Source organism: Siphateles boraxobius, unplaced genomic scaffold (assembly GCF_051911475.1).
Source record: "Siphateles boraxobius isolate OS27281-9 unplaced genomic scaffold, OSU_SipBor_1 7, whole genome shotgun sequence".
Classification (NCBI taxonomy): Eukaryota; Metazoa; Chordata; class Actinopteri; order Cypriniformes; family Leuciscidae; genus Siphateles; species Siphateles boraxobius.
In genome coordinates this window covers 34,945,001-34,967,014 of record NW_027509197.1, presented here as the reverse complement: position 1 = coordinate 34,967,014, position 22,014 = coordinate 34,945,001, and the positions used below count along the sequence as shown (strand labels likewise).

The following is a 22,014-nucleotide window of genomic DNA, read 5'->3' as shown; positions in this document are numbered from 1 at the left end:
GCAAATAAATTCTGTAGTCCGGGCTTGTTTTTACAATCTACGTCTACTATCTAAAATTAAACCATTCTTGTCAAATAAAGACTTTGAGAGAGTTATCCACACTTTTATTTTTTCAAGGCTCGACTTTTGTAATTCGCTGTATTGCGGCATCACTGCCGCATCTCTGTCCCGACTGCAATCGGTACAAAATGCGGCGGGGAGGCTCTTAATGAAAATAAAGAAACATGAGTCGATCATACCCGCACTGAAGTCTTTAAATTGGCTTCCAGTGCAGTACAGAATAAGATATAAAATGTTACTGTTTGTATATAAATCGCTAAATAATCAGGCCCCACCATATTTTGCAAATCTCTTAACTTTGTATACCCCCTCCAGAAAACGACGCTCAGAGAATCAGGATCTACTGATAGTACCAGGAACAAAACGCCTTCATAAGGGTGATCGGGCATTTGCGGTAACAGGGCCGAGACAATGGAATGAGCTGCCGTTGCCTATCAGGTCTGCAAAATCGCTACTGATTTTTAAGCATTTGTGTAAATCACGTCTGATGTCGTTAGCTTATAATGAGTAGATGTGATATTTTATATGAGATGTGTTTAATGGGTTGAGGTATGTCGTTATTTTTATCCTTTATTGGAATCTGTATGTAAAGCACTTTGGTTCAACCTGGGTTGTGTTTTAACAGTGCTATATAAATAAAACAAACAGAAACAGAAACAGAGACCTGACACGCTTATTTCTGAATTTGAACGGTAACACAAATGCAGAGATTATCTGTGACCATTTAAATCGGTTTAATTAATCGGTTATTTTATTGTGTTTTATGCTTCTTTTTTTTAAGCTTCACAGTTGTGGTCACTGTGGAAAAGAGCTGTACGATTCTTCAAATTTCCTTCTTTTTTGTTTAATGGAATAAAAACATGAAATGGATTTTGGAGTGACGTGGACAAAGGTCCACTTTAGACATTTTACTGACTTTAAGTAACTTTGCAACTACACGGCAACTACCAATCATTAGAGTATTAGTATAGTAAACTCTGCTTATCTGCTAACACTTTTTTTTGATGGTCATGTTCTAAGTAACTTTGTAAGTACATGTCAACTTAGTATCCTAACGTAGTATTCTATGACATGTAGTTTCAAATTAATGTAAGTTAGTTGGCATATCAGAGCAAAGTCACTTATATTTAGAATGTCTAAATACAACATAATGCTCTTTTCCATCATGATTCATCTGATGATAAAAGCATTAATAGTTGATGGCCATTATTCCTCAAGTACAGTTGATCAAATTGCACTGATCATGGGTTCTATTTGTGTATCCTTGGAATTCTTAAATGGGTTTAACAGCGGTTGAAACAGACATTTTTATTTGTTTATTTTGCTGAATCTGCAAGGTTGCAACTGCAGACTTTTCTGTTTGTAATTACAGTGATTTGATTTAGAGAAAATTGATCTTGCAAAGTTGGAGAATTGGTAGTGTATCAAATTATTCAGGCTAAGCTGGTGTTCAATTTTTCGACTTGGATTTCACTTAGCAACGGACACAAGCATGTGATAAAAGGGCTATTTATACACACACAGGGTTCTGTTACAGCTTGAGCGTGTTTGCCTTGTTGCATGGAAAATACTGGCACAATTATGGGGAAAAAAGAGCACTTCAGAGGATGGAGAGATGTTCGATGTTGCACACCACTTACCCTTAGACAAGAGAGATGCACATTTACAGCAGATTGTTAAATAGTTTTACTCAAAGTTTAACCCAATCCACTTGGATGATTTGAAGTTCACTCAGCCTTTATGTTTCATGCAATGAATCCGTTTTCATGCTTAGTGGAGTTTTTTTTTTCAGAACTGCATAAATACACTTAACTAGTTGCTTATTACTATGCTTGTTATGATATTGGCTGTTTATTAGTACTTATAAAGCACATATTAATGCCTTATTCTGCATGACCATATTCTACATCCTTTAATCCTACCCAATGCCTAAACTTAACAACTATTAATAAGGAGTAATTAGGAGTTTATTGAGGCAAAAGTCATAGTTAATAGTGAGAATTGGACCAAAGCGTGACCACACACAGTAAAATGTGGGAACGTTTATCAAACAATGGTGTAAAATGGTCATAAAAATGACTTAAAAATTGTTGCAACATTAAGCAAAATCTATGCTGCCATTACAAAACAGCCATAACAGACACTTTTCAGTCTAGGAGCAATAAAAACACAATTTCCCAAAAGTGACAACCGTTAATTGTCATCTTTGCACCAGGAAAGACATTGTTAATTAATATGGATGCTATATAAGCCATTTCACTTTTTAGACAGAAATAATATGCTTGATGATATTCAAGCTACATTTTTTTCCTCTAGACGTAGAAGAAATATTACATTTATTTGATCATTAGCTTCTTCTGTCTTCTGAGGTTCCATCAGAATGACCCTTCATGACAAAACGCTGACAAAGTGCTCTGGTTTAATCGTTTGCAAGACTCTAAGCTGAAGAGATTTCTCGCTCTGGCGCTAAATATGTAAATAGGATAATTTTGTGTTAATTAGCAAACTCAAAATAGTGTGACTCAAATAGATTAACATTTGCTCCTTGTTCAGATTTTATGGAGTTGCACTGCCATGTTTAATTCAGCATGGAATGTTAAATACCTGAGGTGTTGCAATTGTTAACTTCTAATTTCCAGAAAATTCTCCAAGAAAGGAATAAAGATCTCTCAGGTACTGTAATGAAGCACAAATGATTGCGAAATATTAAATTCTCTGTTAACTGGCACATGAGGGACCATTGAAAAGAAAAATGACAAATTAAATCTCTCTAATAATCTCCATTGTTTCTCCCAAACAGCAGTGAGATGACGGTGGATAGCAAATGAAGACTTTTGCTGAGGTCTCCTTAGATGTTTGCCCTGAGTAAAAGACTAGAAATCTCATGTATCATCAGAAAAGATCTCAACAATGTCACCAGATTTGCCAGGATACTGTAGTCTACAATCATAAGGTAAGATCTTGGTATCAAATGTCAACAATTGTCACATTTGTTTCTGTTTTTATTTCTATGCACTTATTCCTGATTTCTCTCAACATGGGGACAAGAGAGGTATCCGTTTATAAATGGGAAATTTGATCAAATAAATGCAGACTTGATGAGCATACGATGGGACTTCCCTCTATAACATTAATCTTACTGACCCCGAACTTTTGAATGGTAGTAAATATTCAATACTCTTCCATGATAATGACTTTTTGTTTTTCGATTGCTGGTACATATTTTGTATTTCATAAGCATGACCATCTTATTTTTTGTGTGTACCGGGTAATGGAGAAAAGCCATTAAAGTAAACATGACAGGATATTTGCAACCCATTTTGATTCATAATCATACAATTTATTTCCAAGTAAAACTTTTTTTTATTTTTTGGATTATGAGCAAAAATGTAGAATTTGTCCATTGGAAATGGATTAGATCATGATAAACAGGTAACATACATTACATAATAAAATGGAGATGATTGTAGGGGTCAATGATAAGTAAGAGGGATTTGTGATGTTAAGGAAAGTCATTTTAGAAGGGAAACAAGTAATTACGATTCGATAAAGGATTACAAAGACAATTTAATTTAGAATAAAATTCACAATCAATTTGTGTCCAATAAGACCTTTAACATGGGGCAATTTTGATTTCATGTTGACTTAAAGACAAGGAATAGCAGTTTGTGCATGGCATCTCTTGTAAGGTTTAGTTCTGGTATGAGAGTTTATGGCTACGTTCAGACTGTCAGTCCAAGTCCAATTTTTTTGCATATCCGATTGAAATCCAATCAAATTCAGCAAGTGTGAACGGAAAAAAAAAAAAAAAAAAAAAAAAATCACATGAAATGCATTTCGAGCTACATTCATATGTGGTTTGAAATCTTATATTGCATTTCTGGAAATCTGCTTTTTCTGCCACTGGCTCTGCCACTGTTGTAATCCAGCTTGACGGCTACACATTGTCATGTTGTAAATAAGACAGTATTGCAAACCCCTCCATGACGCGGTTGTTGTTGCCGTATGCCTACCAACGCAATAAAATTGCCATAGAAACCAGTGCAGATATTTCGGAAAACAAATTGGATCTGAACAGTTGCAATGCAAAATGTGGCCAGTAAATAATTTAAGACCAGATTTCAGTCAGATAGACAAATAATCAGATTTGGACTGACAGCGTGAACATTGCCTAGGTGTAGTGTCTCTCGTTCCCAGGGGCCTCTGGTCTCTTGATCCCCACTATCTTCAAGCTCTCTTGTTTCAGCTCAGCAGCCTGGAATATGAGAGGATGTGAAGAACATCCCTCCCAGCCCGCTTCAGCAATGGACAATGGAACCTTAAACCCTCGTAGCACGAGCACAACACCAGTTTGAACCGTGCCTTGAATAATTTATCGCTGTTGCATGAGGCGAAAAATGTGGAAAATTTTGAACAAAACTTATTTTAACAGTTTTATTAATAGTAATACCTAATTCACTTAGGCCAAAGTGGGAGACCTACTTTAACAAATTTGGTGCCTTAACAACCTTGTAGCTCACAGTAGGTCTGTCTTTAGCGGTTTATAAGTTATCGTTAAAAATCTATTTTCCTATAAAGAAAATTAATGGTGTTTTTATTTCCAGAACCCGACCCAATCGTCGTTGCAACATTCGGTCACTCTGTCAGAACTTTGTCAAAGGATAAGATTCATCGCAAAAGCAAATAATTGGAAAGAAATGGGTGAGTATGTCGCAGTGAAAACCACAACACTAGTATGAAAATATCACTGTGGAGTCAATGGGAGATTTTCAAACTGTAATATTAAATTTCTTCAAAAATAAATTTTATGAAGAACAAAAATAGATAGAAAACCTGAAAATGAAATTATCTACAAAACAAAGTTTGAACGGAGTGTGTAAGTTAGGTATTTGGGCTGAATTGAAAAATGCAGAGTTTAATGCTTAGACTGAGCAAACCCTAGTGCTGCCTTGCAAGCACTATAATTAGTGGTATATGTGCCAAAAATGATGCTGCGGATTTTTATCCCGCAAACTTTTTTATCTCACCTTTGCTTTCTGTACCTTATTTCTTACTTTCTATAACAATGATTTTATGGACTCGACAGAAAATAGCACCTTTTTCACTCCCGATAACGAGGAGCGCTGCTGGCTGTTATTTCAGGCCTGAGAGAGAGAGAGAGAGAGAGAGAGAGAGAGTGGCAGATGAGACTCATTCAGACCGACTTGCCACGTTGTAATTTAGCTGTCAGAGGAAATGTCTGCGCTCCTGCAGGACTGTCACAATTCAGATACATCATGTATGTCATGTCAATGTCAGTTAAGAGCAAAACCCGATCGGCTGTTTTGATGGGCCTGCCAAAGTTGAGCGACGGCAATATGCTGTCAGATTTCTGCTATAAAGGGCTTAACTGCCGTTGATTTAATGAACCATTTTCGGAGTAACAAGCTTTTTATTCTACAGCAAACTTTCCATCAAAGTGACGGGGAGAGTTTGACTAAATCCTGTACTTAAGTCATCATGATGGGGATTCAGACACGCCCCCAAAACAATTAAATATTAATAAAATTTAACCGCTTAGGGGCTCACAAATGATCAGGCTGCCATGATCCAGTCATCTACACATGTTTAGGCTCATTTTTGGTCTGCTTCACTCAGCCATAAATTAGGAACTAGTTTAACAAATTGTTTTCCGATGAATACACTGTTGTTCATTAGTCTCCATTCATTTTCCCTTTTAAAGGAACGCTGTAACTTTGTTTACATTTCCTCCATGGTAACACATCATTTACCCAGTTATTCTCTAATGGCTGAATGCAAAAAGGGAAATTGCTTCAACTGAAGTTGATTAAATCCCAGGTGTTCGCAATAACCTGCTACGGATTTTCACAAAGGCACGTAATCCTGTGATAAACAAGTGGTAATAAAATGTTAAGAATGGAAACATCTTGGGGGCACTGTATGCTGCTCCTTTAATGCAATATGTCTGCTGTTGTTTTGTGCTACGTAATGTTCCCCGGTTAGATGTAATTATTAATAACAGCGCCATTATTATCAGCACAGCCTGTGCACATTATTCCTGTTTTGTCAACTCTGATGTAAAACTTAAAGCTATTTTGTTTCTCACAATAAGTGCCTGATGGTTAAAGGAATATTTCATGCCTAAATTAATTATGTCATATACTGATGTCATTTTAAGCCTGTATTCATTTCTGATTTCAGTGAAACACCAATAGGAAATGCAAGTGGAATGATCGAACAGCCGTTTTCCATACGTAAGTGTATGCTGATTTACAATGGCAAGCTAAAAAAAGCATATTTTTAAAGTGGTTCATGTGTTTCATACATTATATTCCTGTCCAGTGTTTCATGCACCACTCTTCAGCGATGGAGAATCTATGCCTCCATGGCTGAATCTTCAGCTTCAAAGCAAAATAGTCTTATTTTATTCAAGTTCTTAATGTGAATTTGCAGTCTGGATTTAATGTGATGAGACGTAAAGAAGGGCTGTTATCGTTAACTAATTGTAAAACCATGAACAACTTTTTCATTACTTGCAATTAAATAAACATTACCTGAAAATAAAATAAAATATAAAAAAATTATTTAATTTTACTCAAAGTTAAAGTACTTAAATAACTAAAACGAACTAAACAAACAAAAAAAACCTAATAAAAATAAACGTAATAAAAAAAATATATAAAAAATATTGTTCTCAAATCGATTAATCACAACTAACACAAGTTTGTAAATATATAATATATGTGTGTGTTTAGATATAGATATATATATAGATATACATATTTGTGCGTGTATATATACATATATATATAAATATGTACGCACACACTAATAAAACTAATAAAAATGACAAAGAAACACACCAAATTTACTAAAGGTTTTTAACTAAAATTATAATTAAAACAGAAAATATAAAAATAAAAAATAATTCACTATAATAACATCAAATAACACTGGTACATAGAATATGTATTGAAATAATAGCAAGAAAACACACTTCTGTAGAATAGCACTAGTGTAGTTTCATTCATCATGAGCAAATGACTCTTCTGAACAGGTTGTAAAAAAAGAGTTGGAATCAGTCAAAGTGGTTACTGAATCAACTTCTGACTCACTTGCTGAACTGCGAGTTATCATTACTTCTCTCTAAATGAGGCAACAGCTTGAAAAGAAAGTTATTGCATTTCAATGTTCTTTTAACGGTCGATTTCAGTCAAACTAAAGCAATAAGCAACAAAAAAAAGAAGAGCGAGAGAGTAATCCAACCCACACAGTTTCTCTCCCACTGTCTAATTCATGCCCGAACACATTCCCCCTCCACCGTGAGAGCGCTCAGCATCCCATGTTATCAACGCAAAACTCTGAAAACACAAACTGCCTATCGACAGCACACAATTACACATTGTGACTTTAGAGCTGTGCTGCAGAATGGAGATGCGCAACACGCTGAGACAAACTGTGTCATTAACAAAAACCAACAGATGGCGGTTCTGGAAAGAGCCCAGAGATGAGATACAACAGGCAATGGAAGGAACTGGTTTGGGCCAGTAATGGCAAATTGCTCTCAATAAAATAGCTGTTGTGCTTTACGTCTGTGAGATCAACAGAGCGAACAAGTCACAAAACATCTTAACATACTCACCGAATTCTACTGAGGCGATTCCAAAGTCTGCCATATTGACACAAGTGCTACTTGGTTGTGTCAAGATAGGAGTATTTCAAATTTGGTCCTTAATTACTCACCCTCATATAGTTTGAAACCAGTACGCAGTAATGTTTTTTTGGTCAAAAATCATTATTTACTAAATATGTTAACCTCTGGTGCTTTTAAATCAAATATTACCGGTACTGCTGTGGTGGAGGTTTGATGTCATGATGCAATATGCAATATTTTATTATCATTGAATAATGACTCTAATGTGTTCTGAATGACTCTAATGACTAATGTATTCTAGTCTGTTTATCACACAAAACCATTGTGTGATTTTCAAGGCTATAGATAAGGCTATACATACGTATATATATATATATATATATATATATAGATATAGATATACAGGTCCTTCTAAAAAAATTAGCATATTGTGATAAAGTTCATTATTTTCCATAATGTAATGATAAAAATTAAACTTTCATATATTTTAGATTTATTGCACACCAACTGAAATATTTCAGGTCTTTTATTGTTTTAATACTGATGATTTTGGCATACAGCTCATGAAAACCCAAAATTCCTGTCTCAAAAAATTAGCATATTTCATCCGACCAATAAAAGAAGTGTTTTTAATACAACAACAAAAAAGTCAACCTTCAAATAATTATGTTCAGTTATGCACTCAATAGTCAATACTTGGTCGGGAATCCTTTTGCAGAAATGACTGCTTCAATGCGGCGTGGCATGGACGCAATCAGCCTGTGGCACTGCTGAGGTGTTATGGAGGACCAGGATGCTTCGAAGGCGGCCTTAAGCTCATCCAGAGTGTTGGGTCTTGCGTCTCTCAACTTTCTCTTCTCAAAATCCCACAGATTCTCTATGGGGTTCAGGTCAGGAGAGTTGTCAGGCCAATTGAGTACAGTAATACCATGGTCAGTAAACCATTTACCAGTGGTTTTGGCACTGTGAGCAGGTGCCAGGTCGTGCTGAAAAATGAAATCTTCATCTCCATAAAGCTTTTCAGCAGATGGAAGCATGAAGTGCTCCAAAATCTCCTGATAGCTAGCTGCATTGACCCTGCCCTTGATAAAACAGAGTGGACCAACACCAGCAGCTGACATGGCCCCCCAGACCATCACTGACTGTGGGTACTTGACACTGGACTTCAGGCATTTTGGCATTTCCTTCTCCCCAGTCTTCCTCCAGATTCTGGCACCTTGATTTCCGAATGACATGCAAAACTGAGCAACAGTCCAGTGCTGCTTCTCTGTAGCCCAGGTCAGGCGCTTCTGCCGCTGTTTCTGGTTCAAAAGTGGCTTGACCTGGGGAATGCGGCACCTGTAGCCCATTTCCTGCACACGCCTGTGCACGGTGGCTCTGGATGTTTCTACTCCTGACTCAGTCCACTGCTTCCGCAGGTCCCCCAAGGTCTGGAATCGGTCCTTCTCCACAATCTTCCTCAGGGTCCGGTCACCTCTTCTCGTTGTGCAGCGTTTTTTGCCACACCTTTTCCTTCCCACAGACTTCCCACTGAGGTGCCTTGATACAGCACTCTGGGAACAGCCTATTTGTTCAGAAATTTCTTTCTGTGTCTTACCCTCTTGCTTGAGGGTGTCAATGATGGCCTTCTGGACAGCAGTCAGGTCGGCAGTCTTACCCATGATTGCGGTTTTGAGTAATGAAACAGGCTGGGAGTTTTTAAAAGCCTGAGGAATCTTTTGCAGGTGTTTAGAGTTAATTAGTTGATTCAGATGATTAGGTTAATAGCTCGTTTAGAGAACCTTTTCATGATATGCTAATTTTTTGAGATAGGAATTTTGGGTTTTCATGAGCTGTATGCCAAAATCATCAGTATTAAAACAATAAAAGACCTGAAATATTTCAGTTGGTGTGCAATGAATCTAAAATATATGAAAGTTTAATTTTTATCATTACATTATGGAAAATAATGAACTTTATCACAATATGCTAATTTTTTGAGAAGGACCTGTATATATGTATATATATATATATATATATATATATATATATATATATATATATACTGTGACGGGCGGAAGTACCACGCGACAAGGAAAGCTCAGATTAAGCACCCCGGAGGGTGTATTTATTAACCAGTGAAATAATGGCAGAGTGCAGGTTGAAGAGTGAAGAGCTGCTTTCTTGAGGTGAGGCGGTGTTCTCTATTAGAGGTTTCCTTGGTGCGGTGAATCGGTGCTGTGCTCGTCACTGGTCTAGCTCGGTCACACGCTGGTTTCTGGAAAAGAACAAGAGACGACACATTAGTTCTCAGCTTTCAAGAAGCCTGTTCCTTCCTTGTTGTTCAGCCTCATGTTGCTGATATGGCCGTGTGAGAATTGATGACAGGTGTGGCCGAGCGAGCCATGATGAGCGAGCACAGGTGTTTCGCGTCTTTCTCCAGGGCAACGCTGATGACGGCACAGGACGCTCGTCACAATTTTGTCAGCTTCCTGCTAATAAACAGAACAGGATGTTCCTCACTGTCCGTGACTTGGGACAGGACGGCTCCCAACCCTGTTTCGGACGCATCCGTCTGCAACAGGCAGGGGCAGCTGAAATTGGGGGCGTGCAGGACCGGTTCCTCCGTCAGGGCATCTTTGATTAGCTGAAAAGCCTCTTCTGCCTCGGGACTCCAGGCGACGCGCTCAGGCTGCCACTTTTTGGCTAGGTCTGTCAGGGGGGCGGCTAACGAGGATAAGTTGGGGATGATGCAGCGATAATATCCTACTAAACCCAGGAAAGCCCGCACCTGGGTCTTCGTTCCGGGCCTTTGGGCGGCGCGGACGGCCTCCACCTTTTTCTCCTGTGGCTTAATGAGTCCCTGTCCGACCTGGAAGCCCAGGTACTTTGCCTCGAAGAGGGCCAGGTGAAATTTGCGTGGGTTGGTGGTGAGTCCAACCCTTCGAAGATCCGTAAGCACCCTCCGCAGATGGTCTAGGTGGTCCTCCCAACGCTCCGAATGAATGACTACATCATCGATGTATGCTGCTGCGTACTGCTGGTGTGGCCGAAGGATGATGTCCATCAGCCTCTGGAAAGTGGCTGGTGCCCCGTGAAGCCCGAAGGCAAGGGTCCGATATTGCCCGTGGCCAGTTGGGGTTGAGAAGGTGGTTTTCGGTTTGGCGCTTTCGGAGAGGGGTACCTGCCAATAACCCTTCGTCAGGTCCAGAGTGGAAATATACCGGGCCTTTCCCAGGCTGTCTAGGAGTTCATCCTCCTGGGGCATTGGGTATCCGTCGAACTCCGAGACTTCATTGAGGCGGCGGAAATCGTTGCAAAAGTGGAGGTTGCCATCTGGCTTCGGGACCAGGACGATTTGGCTGGACCACGGGCTGCGTGATGGTTCGATCACCCCCAACTTCAACATCTGCTGGATTTGCTCCTCGATAGCCTGCCGACGAGCCTCTGGAATACGATAGGGCCGTTGTTTTACGATGACCCGCGGCGGGGTTATAATGTCGTGTTGTACCAGACTGGTTTGTCCAGGGACTGTAGAGAACACATCCGAAAACTGACCAATCAGGTGTCCCAGCTCAGCCTTTTGTTCCCCCGACAGACTGGGGTTGGTATCCACCAAAACGGACTCGACGGTGGCAAGAGCTACGTCTGTTCTCTGGTGCCCATCCACCTCTTCAACCGGTTTACGTGGTATAACTGCTCAGGGCTCCGTCTTCCAGGTTGCCGTACTCGGTACGTTACAGGTCCCACTTTCTCTACAACTGTATACGGCCCCTGCCAAGTGGCCAGGAACTTACAGGCTGGGGTGGGGACTAACAGCATAACCCGATCGCCCGTTTGGAACTCTCGCGGCTGAGCTGTACGGTTATAGTGGCGCTGTTGAGCCTGCCGGGCTTTTACCAGATGTTCCCGGACTAGGGGCATGACGCGGTCGACCCGTTGTCTCATCTCGGCGACGTGCTCGTCTAGGGACCGGTGCGGGGTGGGCTGCTGGTGTTCCCACGCCTCTTTCGCAACGTCGAGTAGACCTCGGGGTTGTCGTCCGAAGAGGAGCTCGAAGGGGGTAAAGCCTGTGGACGCCTGGGGAACTTCCCGTACACCGAACAGAACGTAGGGCAACATCTGGTCCCAGTCCCGTTTATCTGGTTGCCACCCGTCGCAGCATCTGTTTGAGGGTCTGGTTGAAACGTTCGTCGAATCCGTCCGTCTGAGGATGGTAGACGGTCGTCCGCAGCTGCTTTACTTGGAGTAGGCGGCAGAGGTCGGCCATTAGCCGGGACATGAACGGTGTTCCCTGATCGGTCAAGATCTCCACTGGTATACCGACTCGGCTGAACACTAGAAAGAGCTTGTGGGCGATATTTTTCGCGGTGGCTTTCCGGAGGGGAATTGCTTCGGGGTAGCGGGTGGCGTAGTCGACCACGACGAGGATGTGTTTGTGTCCCCGGGCTGACTTTTGTAACGGCCCTACCAGATCCATCCCGATGTGCTCAAAGGGCACCTCAATGATGGGCAGCGGTATGAGTGGTGTGGGGGGTGGTGGTTTAGGTGACGTCTTCTGGCAGACCGGACAGGCTTGACAGAATTGCTACACTTCGGCCTCCAGGCCGGGCCAGTGGAACCGGTCTCGAATGCGTTGGATGGTATTAGCTGCGCCGAGGTGTCCTGCCAATGGGTGGGAGTGTGCCAATTGCAGGATCGTCTCCGTCTTCGAGCACGGCACCACTAACAGTTGTTTTTACTCCCCCCTCCGCTGAGCGACACAATATAGTAGGCCGTTTTCTATAGCAAAGGGGGCAAGGATGGGGTTTTGGCAGGGTGTCTTCTCCATTCATCACACAGACCTGTGTCCAGCAGTGTTTCAAACGCTCGTCCTCCCGCTGAGTGCGGCCAAAAGAGCCGCCCCCCGAGACCTGTTGGTAAACATCATAGAAGAGATTAGAGGAAAGGGAAGGGGACTCACCATCTCTCCCACTGTCGGAGGCCAAGAGAACGGGGCGTCGGCGGGGAGTCTTTGCTGGCCGCCACCCACGGCGACCCCTACTGGGTTGGAGAGGTCGTGTGGAGTCGTTGAGCAGGGTTTCGAAGCCCGGCCAGTCTCGGCCCAGCAGCACAGATACGGGCAGATCTTTAATGAGCCCAACTTCTATGGGCCAGGACCCCGAAGCCGCGGAGATAGTGACGCGCCGAGCAGGCACCTGTCGTGTGTCTCCGTGCACGCAGGTGATAGGCAATAGCGTCTTGTTCTCGCTGCGTGGAGGAAGAATATCCGCCCTGACGAGGCTGACGGCGCTGCCCGAGTCGAGGACCGCTTTGAATGGCCGGCCATTGATCTTGATCTCGGTCTATGGGGCTCCCCTGGGGAGCTCGTGGTGCACCGCACACCCTGCCAACCAAGCCCGAATTTTGGGGGAAGAGGGCGCTGTTGGCATGGACTCATCGTGTGGCTCATGGGCCACCGTTCTGCTTATTGGTCGTGAAGCGCCTTCCGGTGTGCGCTGTTCTGGAGCCGTCCTCCGGAGAAAAGGTGGTACTCGCTCCCCAGCCTCATGATGGTGGGCCGCCTCCGCCAGTTCAATCGCTCTGATGAAGTTGTAGGGTTTCGAATACCCACAGCCTGGCGGTAGGAGCGGGGCAAGGCCCGAAGGAGGCGGTCAATGACCACGCGTTCCATTACGTGGGCCGGGGTGGGCTCTCCATCCATCAGCCAATGTTGCGCTATACGAGACAGTTCGGCCACTTGAGTACTTGCGGGGCGTCTGGGCTGATACAACCAATCATGGAAACACTGGGCTGCGCACATTGGAGATAACCCCACTCTAGCCAAAATTTCCCTTTTTACATCCACATACCTTTCTGCTGTTGCTGTGGGGAGGCTGAAAAAGGCGCGCTGGGCTTCACCAGTGAGAAGAGGGGCGAGTGCGCGAGCCCAGTCATCCGGGTCCCACCCTTCCGTTGCAGCAGTATTCTCGAACATCTGCAAATATGCCTCGACGTCATCATGGACGGTCATTTTGGGGAGGAGCTGGGCGGCCTGAACCCGTGGGTCAGGTAACGGAACGCGCTGTCTGGCGGCATTGTGTGAAGAGCGGCGATTTCCTGATCAACCTGGTTCTGGCGTGTGGCCAAATGCTCCGCAAACTGGTGCTGGCGCACGCTGACCTCCGTTAGCTGTCGGAGAAGCTCTTCCATGTTGAGTGGAAGAGTACAGTTTGTCAGGAAGGGAATAATGTGAGTATCCGGAGATCGCTTGTCGACGAGGACTTCCTTTCAACCCCGCATTCTCCACCACTGTGAAGGCCGGAAGTACCACGCGACAAGGAAAGCTCAGATTAAGCACCCCGGAGGGTGTATTTATTAACCAGTGAAATAATGGCAGAGTGCAGGTTGAAGAGTGAAGAGCGGCTTTCTTGAGGTGAGGCGGTGTTCTCTATTAGAGGTTTCCTTGGTGCGGTGAATTGGTGCTGTGCTCGTAACTGGTCTAGCTCGGTCACACGCTGGTTTCTGGAAAAGAACAAGAGAGGACACATTAGTTCTCAGCTTTCAAGAAGCCTGTTCCTTCCTTGTTGTTTAGCCTCATGTTGCTTATATGGCCATGTGGGAATTGATGACCGGTGTGGCCGAGCGAGCCATGATGAGCGAGCACAGGTGTTTTGCGTCTTTCTCCAGGACAACGCTGATGACTGCACAGGACGCTCGTCACAATATATATATATATATATATATATATATATATACATATATACATATATATATATATATATAGAGAGAGAGAGAGAGAGAGAGAGAGAGTGAGAGAGAGAGAGAGAGAGCTTGGAATGGCAATTCAGTTTTATTTTGGGTTGAACGGTGTAATGTCTATGCCAAACAGAATTCAACCATTAGTAATTCCTCCATTATGTCTGGCCTACTTGTGACAGAAGTTACACATTTCATCTTTAACGGTCTGAATTTCATTCTGTCATGTCCATGAGCCTCAGATCAGTGCAGAAAGTCAGGATAAGATGATGGTTGTTCTTCAAGAATCTTTGAAATCACAATTATGAGTTTCTTCCAGCACCTTGACTCATATTACCTTTATTTTGAATTCAGGACAATGATAAAAGGTGTTCTGATCAAGTATGTCGCTTACAATGCCAAAGTCATGGGTTTGATTCCCAGGCAACACACGATTAACGCACCTGCCTAATGCATAAATGTAAATGATGAAGCATATTATTCAATATGTTGCCAGTGTCCTTAAAAACTGTTAATGTCTGCATTGTATTGACATGCTTTAAAGTGTCCAAACAAGAACGTAACTTGGAGAACATTTTGAAAAGACATGTAGAATGTAGAAAACATTGGCACCAGTGGTCTCTATGATATACTTAGGCTGAAGATAATTTTGAGAAACGCAGCCCAGGTCACACTGCAAATCAAAGTTGGAAAAAAAACTTTTTTTTAAAAATGTTTAATTGATAGATCTTTTTTTATTTGTATAGGTCACATGAGAAATCCAAAATTAAAAATTTATCTGTCAACGTTAAGACACTAACGCATGCGATTCATTTTTGTCCTGTCAAAACGTTAAAATATTTAACGCAATTAACGCATCATCCCTGTCGTCCTTTAGCTAATGTTACATTATGATCCCGCTCTGAATAATGCAAATGCTTTTAAACCATTCAAGCCGACAAGACAAAAGAGAACACGCAGTCTGTGATGTCCTAACACACACACGACACAGAGAGATGCGTGCCAGTATTGTGCGCACAGACAGCGAGCCCGAATTTAGTTCTCTTACGCTCTTTAACGAACAAACAATAACACACACATTTATGCCAAAAAGAGTTAAATAAAGTCTTAATGTAAAGTTGTGAGAAAGTAATACGCGATTGAGATGCGCCTCATGTGCAGCAGCGGCAGGTCTTAAAGTGACAGCAGCCACTAATGCTGTCTGTCTGTAAATATAATAAAAGTACAAGTGAACGGAATATTAACTGTGAAATTATTACATTAAAAAATAAATTGAAAACGTAAGTTATTAATCGCGATTTAGCACAGAAAAAAAATGTGATTAATCTAGTTCATTTAGTTCATTTTTTTAATCGATTGACAGCACTAATTGTGCATTAAAAAATATTTTGTAATTGCTTTAAAAAAAATATCTTTGAAATAATACAACTTGTCCATTGTTGTCCACAAGTTACATTGAAAATTAAAATGTATGTTTTGCATTAAAGTTAATTAAGCATATTTTTACCCCCCCCCCCCCCGATTTTTTAAATAGTGATTATCACTTTTTTAATTTACTTTTAATTTTTTGCTCATCAATTTTGAAATGGTCTTTCTTATTACTTTCATTTTATTTAGACAGTACAAAATGCTTAAACAATGCATAAATACTTCACAGTTTAAATAACACATGATTTTTGTTCACATTACTGTAATGAGATATTTTTTCCACACTCAAAGATGCCCAAAAGACACATGCTCGTTATGCAATCAATGTGGCGTGGTTCATCCAAGGGGTTTAAATGCTCAGGCATGGTTATGTAAGACATCATAATCCTCTGTTACTATGGTTACCACAGCCCCAACTGATTTTAAGAAAGGTATGCATTCAAACCGTCACTCAAAAAGCTTGTCCTTTTGATGCCAGTAGTCGTTGTCTGCGGATAAACGCAATATTGTGCGCTTGGCATCCTCTTTGTACCGTGGGAGCATCTTTCAGAGCTGTAGCTAAGCACCCGTCCTTTCCTCTCCAATAATCTTTCTTGTGTACATGTATTTTAATGTAATATGCATATTACACCTCAGTGGCGTAAAGTCTACGCCCTGGTGCTCGGATCAGATGTTGTAGTGGGAGGAATCAGATTTTGGGATTTTCTCAGGGGCTTAATGTATGTTTTCAAAGACAATGTGATCAGTGTAACATCTTTGTATAATCATTTATTTTCCTTGCCAGGCTGCAAATCCAATCTTAATGAAAACCCCAAAACACATTGACAGAAAAAAGTGATCTCCTTTCATTGTGGCAGAAAGTGACTCACCTTGCTAAAAGCGTTGAACACACTGAGACCCGGCTTTGCCTGTGCTGAATAAATAGTTAGTAGTATGGATTTGGCGTTTCATTATTGTGCCTGTTGACAGAGACAATGAGCTTTGGGGATTTTGAGAGGAACAGCAACGCAGTTTGCAAGGTCTGAGGGGGCAGGAGACAAACTGTGCTGTGATGAAGGTTTGACAGGTGGAGGTCCTCTTATTTCCCTTCAGAGCAAAAGGACTATGCGTATATATGCGTTTCTGTGTATGAAGGGCACGCCGGGAGAGAAAGAAAGAGGCTGAGGGAAATATAAAAGAGATAAAGAAGAAGGTTGTGACATTGGACAAAATAAATGTGGAGGTCATGTTGGAGAACAACGGCGATGATGATGATTTTAGAGCCTTTGAACACAAAAGACCACATTTGTATAGTACATTTACAAAGGTCAGCTGCTTCAGGAATGAGTTTACCATTGTTTTACTGACACAAGGCTTCTGAATGGGCCTAGACTGTAGAATGTATTAAATAAACAAATGAGCCAAAACATTATGACTACCGCACTAAAATGCTGCTGGTTGTTCGCTTTCTTTCAACAGCGCGACCCGCAGAAGCATGGACCCCTGAAGGAGTCCTGTGGAGCCGCTGTGGATCAAACTTGTTGGTTTAGCACACCCAATAGATGCTCAATTAGATTGAGATCTGGGAAATGTGGAGGCCAGGACAACACCTTGAACTCTTCATCATGTTCCTCAAACCATTCCTGAACAATGTGTGCTGGGTGGCAGGATGCATTATCCTGCTGAAAGAGACAACTTCCACCAGGGAACACCACTGTCATGAAGGGCTGTATACCTGGTCTGCAACAATGTTTAGGAAGGTTGCACATGTCAAATTTACAGTCCACAACACATGGCCGGACCCAAGGTTTCCCAGCAGAACATTTCCCAGAGCATCACACTCCTTCCAGCGGCTTGTTGTCATCCCACAATGCATCCTGGTGCCATTACTTCAGGTAAACAGCACACACGTACATGTCTAAAAAATGGGACTCATCGGACCAGGTAACCTTCTTGCACTGCTCCATTTCTGACGCTCATGTGCCCATTGTAGGCGCTTTTGACAGTGGACAGGGGTCATCATACTGAATGGTCTGCATCCATCACTCTGAATGGTCTGCAGCTACTATGTGTTGACACATTCCTTCCATAACCATCATTAAAATTTGATGTGGCTTGTGCCACAGTAGATCTTCTAATGGCTCGGGCCAGACAGGATAGCCTTCCTTACCCTCGCGCATCGAGCTTTGGGCGCCCAACACCCTGTCGCCGGTTTGTGGTTTGTCCCTCCTCAGACCACTGCTTACCCAGAGCAATCCACAAGCCTATACTCTAACCCAGTTACCTTTCCATGACAATTTGGCCTTTGTCAAAGTCACTTAGAATTTTATTCCTGCCTATTTCTCCTGCATCCAACACGTTGATTACGAGAACTGATTGTTTACTTACCATCTAATCTACCTAGACCTTAATTTGTAGCCTTGTTAGGAGATGATCATCAATATTCATCTTAATGTTTTGGCTCATTAGTGTATATTCTACATGACTTTTGGAGTAAAGTATGTATTTTTATGTCTAAAAACTTATATTCAATCTGATCATCATGGAAGTGATCATGTCTCTTCAGAAAATTTTATCTAAACCACTCAATTCATATAGATTAGGTTTACGATTTCTTAAGTGTCAAAGTGGTAGTTGTGTAGCTGTCAATGGAGGGACAGAAATCTAGAAATCTCTGATTTCATTAAAAATATCTTAATTTGTGTTCCTAAGATAAATGAAAGTCTTACTGGTTTGGAACGGCTTGAGCGTGAGTAATTTATGAGAGAAATGAAATTTTTGGGTGAACTAACCCTTTAATGTGAAAGCGAGAAAAATGGAGTAATGTGAAAACATAGCAGGATGTCCCCAAAAAATAACACAGAAAAGTTTTTTAAAAGTGCAACTTTTGATGTAGGCCTATGTGCATGCTCGTGCTCTGTCCAACCATTTAAATAAATAAATTAAACTTAATAGCTTTATATCCACCTTATTCCTGACGAGCTTACTGCGTTTTGAATTATGGGTGGCTCTTCCGGTTTGGGGAAATTCCATTCAAAAAGACTGAAATGAATCATTTAAAATCACAAGGTTGCCCTACAAATAAAGTTTATCCGTCAGTTTGACTCAATGAGCTATAAGTTTTCTTTCATGTTTTATTTAAGAATAACATGGGAATAACGTAACACTTGGAATTTTAATGTGACTTGTTAACAAGAATATCTATGGCAAGAGCTCGGTCACTGCATTCTTTTCCTCATGATTATTTTATTTTTTCCTTTTGCATTCCACTAAAAAAGGTCAACATACTGTATACTGCACATTTGTGGTCTGTTCTCCCGATTTAATTTATGATATATGCCATTAATAATTCACTGGAATGCACGAAGAATCTCTTTTTTTTATTCTCCCCAAATCCTCACGCCTCTTTCCAGGTTTGTTTTCACAGGTAAATACAATTTATTATCTGCCAAAATGACTGAAATCACTTTGAAATAGTATCAAGCAATGCTGAAGTAAATATTTTTTTTATGATTTTTTATTAAAGCAACGTATGTTACATGATACAGATTTACCACAGTGATATTTAACCGTCCGATTTTGCTGTGGAAAGATTCACGCTTTTGGGGTTATTCATGGTCTGTTGAAAGTACCTTGTAGATGCTTTTACAATTTTAAATGCTTTTACACACCTCTTTGTCCCTTATTTATATTCTCTTTTTTCTATTTATTGATTAAGAGTCAGACAGATTCGGACAGACACCTAACAAAGATCATGAGCTTGAAATGAGGAAATCCAATTGACGGGGCGTGATTAGCAGAGGAAGAGAGAGAGGCTCAGGAGAGTGGCAGTGTGTGTGGAGAAGGTGCCAGGAGGACATGGAGCCGAGAGCTCCTACACTGCGCTGTTCTGTGACCTGCTGCGTTTAACGGGATTGGCTGATGGACTGGGGACTGAGCCATTAATCTTTCTTCCTTCTTATCCAATTACAGCACCTATAGGCTATAGCGGAGCAAAGCAAAGTGGGAAAAGCAGAGCATTTGTGCCAACTGCCAACACACAACATCTAGAGGGGACTAAAGGTACAGTTCACACCAAAATTATAATTTGGTCATTATTTACTCACCCTCAAGTCTTTCCAAACCTGAATGCTGTTTTTTTTTTCAGTGGAATGGAAAAGTAGAAGTTTTTGAAGAATCTTTACGCAGCTCTTTTCCATACAACAACAGTTCATAACCACATCCATTAAGCTTGTAAAAGAAAAATTCCTAAAAAGTTAGTCCATACATCTATATTTACACTATATTCCAAGTCATATGATATCTTAGCGTCAGAAACAGATTGAAAAGTTGTTTTCCCCTTTCCTTTGATTTTGTGCCTAGTACACAAAATATATATGCAAACATATTTCTTATTTAATTTAATTCTAAAGGTCAGATTGAGAGGGGAAACCGGTCCAGAAAAAAATGGCTTTGGTGCAAAAAAATTACAAGTAGCCCTCATGATGGAAAAATGATACAAATATGTATGTCTTGTCTATGATATGATCCCTATATTATCTAGTGAATATGATCAGTAATGATTGAGTGATGAATGATTTGAGGTTATTAGGTTATGAGAGGTGGTAGAATGGGAATAGTGGAAAGCAAAGCAGAGTTTAAATCTGCTAGACACAGTAGACAATTAGGCTTAAATGCTGCCATTATCTGTATGGCCCAGCTGTCTTTGCAGAATGATTTCTGGTGGTATCAGATGGTTTTGGATGAGTAATCAGAGATCATGCTGTTTGGCGTAGGCTCCAACAGAACAGCATTAATGAACTGGCTACACGCTAGTGGACAATATCACTGTAATGGAAAAGAAAACTCTAGTTTCCCTATAGCTTATTCCTATAAGTATCAACATTTCACTTTTTATTGATCATTGATGTTTTTTATCATAGTGCTGTTGCTGCTTTAGTGCAGTTTTACACATTACACATGGTAAAATCACTGTAACGGACAGCCTCAAGTGGCCTATTGCTTTATTTGAGAACAGACGCTAGTCTGAGCATACTAATGAAATCTGCGCAGAACAAACAAACCTGAAGTGGTAATAAGGTTAACAGGGTGTTTTGCAGGCACTTTACTTGTTTTTTGGTTCTTTTCTCCATGTATAAAATCTTAATTAGGTAATTCAGAAAGGGTGTTATTAGATTATGGGAGCAAAAGCAACATCTTATTTTGTGTGGATCGGATGTGTTATGGCCCTGAGTGTTGCATTTACTTGTTTACAGTGAACACAGCATGAATCCTGACATCCTACTTGCCTAGACGGCATTATTCTTTGTGTACAAATGAGCCATTTTTGTTATCTCCTAAGAGGTTAAATCTCAGTCTCAAAGGATGTGCTCTTTCTGATTTTGACTCTTATAATGAGCAGAAAATCGTCAGTGTCTTTTTTTGAAAGGATCCTCCAGGTGTGGAGGGGAGCGATTATTCACTGTTATGAATATTGTGCATTTGTCAGTGGCACTTTATTGCAATTTCCCCCTTTTACCTCGAAGACAACATGCAACATCAGCATGAAAGCTTTTTGATATAGAATTTATCCCATTAAGATGTACAGTCATGCAAATTACATTCCAATTTACAAAATACAGCTTCTCAATCCAGAATCACAAAAACTGCTTTTATATTTTATCTTGCTTTTAGCTTGATTTAAGCCTCATTTTGTACATCTTTGCAAGACTACCCTGCAAATAAGTTCTGACGTCCAGCTTTTCTCAATGCATTAACTGACAGATCAATGTCATCTGTCACAATTGCTTGCCCTTTTAAAACATAATGGCTTCTGTGTACTGCAGGCAGTGATGTGATTTAGACAGGTGTTCGACTATGAGAGGTTCTATCACAAAAGCACAACATATTAATACATTTATTGCTGTTATGGTTTATTTTGCTGTCACTTTATTTTTTCAATGAAATAATAAGAATACAATGTTTTACCTTTATTAAAGCAATAAATGAAGGTTATGGCATTATTGTTGTTTTATTTTCATGTGAAACACAGGGGAAATTCTGAAGAACCATATGCCATGTCTAAATCTTCTCCAAGAAAGACAGAAAACCATAAGTAAAGGTCCAAAGGGCAAGTAAGTTTTTTTTTTTGGTTTAAAGTGCCCCTAGTATGCTTTTTCATATTTTACCTTTCATGT

General features: G+C 40.9%; 1 protein-coding gene across 1 annotated transcript in view; it reads left to right on the top strand.

Annotated features, from left to right (window-relative positions):
* The first annotated feature begins 2,860 nt into the window (after positions 1-2,860).
* Positions 2,861-22,014, top strand: part of hdac4 (histone deacetylase 4) — a 260,715-nt gene continuing 241,561 nt past the window's right edge. The window contains exons 1-6 of the mRNA XM_077215662.1: positions 2,861-3,013; positions 4,665-4,761; positions 6,262-6,314; positions 17,318-17,733; positions 19,557-19,900; positions 21,870-21,951. The gene's annotated coding sequence lies outside the window, so the exon portion shown is untranslated. The remainder of the gene's footprint in view (positions 3,014-4,664; positions 4,762-6,261; positions 6,315-17,317; positions 17,734-19,556; positions 19,901-21,869; positions 21,952-22,014) is intronic.